The sequence below is a fragment of the Sarcophilus harrisii genome, chromosome 5 (assembly GCF_902635505.1).
Source record: "Sarcophilus harrisii chromosome 5, mSarHar1.11, whole genome shotgun sequence".
Lineage (NCBI taxonomy): Eukaryota > Metazoa > Chordata > Mammalia > Dasyuromorphia > Dasyuridae > Sarcophilus > Sarcophilus harrisii.
The window spans coordinates 160,968,678-160,970,871 of NC_045430.1; the positions used below are offsets into that span (position 1 = coordinate 160,968,678).

Sequence of the window (2,194 nt, forward strand, 5' to 3'; positions counted from 1 at the left end):
TTTTCCTATTAATCTCAACATATATTATATTCATATGTATGTCATATACATGTGTGGGTATAGGTATATATATGTATATAAAAAGTATTCATGCACACACACAGCTTTAAGTTAACTCTTCCACATAGTGATGCCTCCTAATACTTGTGAAAGAAAGATTTTGTAATTCATATTTATCTTCATTTTTAAAAAGGAACTTTTATCACTAAAGCATAGATTATAGCCTTTTTGATGAAAATCCTTGAACATTTGTGGTTTGGTTTGTTTTTCTCATAACAACAAATTTACCTGGACCTAGTGTCCAAGATTTAGATCTGGAATGGATCTCAGAAGTCATTTGTTCTAACTCTCTCATTTTACAGATGGCAAGCTGAGTCATAAAGAACTTAAACAATTTACCAAGATCACATAGACAATAAAGTACCAGAATTGGATTAAATCAGTCATTTAATTCCAGATGCAGTGTGCTTTCCATTGAACCATGAGTCAACCTTTCACATTTCCTGAATAAAAACATTTAGAAGGAAAGCCAAAGGGACTAGAAGACTAGGGGAGAATGCGGCCCAAGCATAGAATGATGATTTAGGATTGACTTGTGTTTATCTAGAGAATCCGTTCCTGTTGAGAAGCAGTATTTCTAGTGATGATAATCTTATTTTAAGAACCTTCTAACCTGTCTGCCCTGCAGAGGCTGACATGGGCGCCAGTTTTCCACCATGTGCCTCTGGGGATATTCTCCCTTAGTAGTGGAGTAAAGACTTCGAAATTTAGATAGCTGTTCTTTGGTGATATTAATGGGCTCCCGTAAGACGATCCAAACCACACATTCTAAAAGAGGAGGAATGGTCAGGGAGCCTGAGTAAGTCCAAAAGTCGAGGTTATCAGGAAGAAGGCAAGCTGGATTGAAGTCTGTAAAAACAGCATGCATATTTCTTTGTTTAATGGCATCTAATGCATCGATGACTTCCTGTAGTTCAGGCTCAGAATTTCCTATTGTCAAAAAAACACCCACTATAGCTAGTCCATCAGAATGGTGCAGCGCATCGCAGAACGTCTTGTATTTTGTATTCCAGTGAACCAAGTGGAGCTCCGCTGCATATTTCAGGTCATCAATACTGTGCTCTGAGCCTTGATCATCCCTGCAACCCCAGTGAAAACTGAAGTGAGCCAATCTGTATCTCTCAGTTAGAGGTCCTCCGCTTAGCACCGATTTGTCACTAGAATCATCGAACTCTACATTGAAAGAATAACCCTTGTTGACAATCCCTTGAGCTGTTGAAGAATCGTAGTTAAAATTCAGAGGTTTCAGGGAGCTGTCAAACTTGGCGCTCCAGAGCTTAATATCAATAGGGGACTGACGCCTTCCATTGGCGATAGGAAAAAGCTTATGCCAGCTATCTGGTCCATTGTTCCTGCCATATCCCCAAACGAGAGGATCTTGTAACATGGTTTTGAAAGCTTTGGGGCTCACTAGTTGGTGACTGGGCTTCCCTTCTAACTCTCTCTCAGAGTTTCCCCTGGACAATCTCTTGCCGGCATTCTAGAGTAACTTACTTCTTGGGCCGTTGTCATTTTAATAGGATTCCGGAATTCCCTGCACAGAGTTCCCCCAGCACAAAGATTCCAACAGTACTGACAAATTACCATCAGGTTGTGAGTAGAAAGAACAGCGACGGTTTCCTCCCCTTTCCTTTAGCATTTTGAAGCACTAGGACTCCGCCTAAGGAGTCACTCAGGTGGACAGGTGGCTGATTACAGCGGCGGACTCTTCCCACTGGCTCCACCACATCTAGCAGCACTGGCTTATCCTGGGGCAGGGACACTGTCCCTTATTGCTCCCTTAACGTCCCTATTGTGACTGCATCTGTTCTCTGAATGGGGGAGAGAAGATTGGTCAGGTCTTGTTGAGGTTGTCATAGAGGCAATTATCCAACTGCCTGGACCTGAGTTTCCATCTAAGAGAAGGTTGCTTGATATAGACGTTAAAGAAAAAAAAAAAAAAAAAAGATTAACCTATGGTTTTAAGTTCATTTGCATAAAACTATATATATTCAAAGTTACATGCCAGGGTGAAGAGCTTTTATCCATCTCCATCCATAAGGAGAGTCTTATGTAAATGAACTTGAGGCACATATTTCAGGAATAACTATATTTCATTGTAATTGGTTTCCTTATTGTAATCCAATTTTTAAAA

The 2,194-nt window shown here is 40.4% G+C and overlaps 1 pseudogene; it reads right to left on the reverse strand.

Annotated features, from left to right (window-relative positions):
• Positions 1 to 429: 429 nt before the first annotated feature.
• Positions 430 to 1,830, reverse strand: LOC100928216 (annotated as a pseudogene).
• Between the last annotated feature and the right edge of the window lie 364 nt (positions 1,831 to 2,194).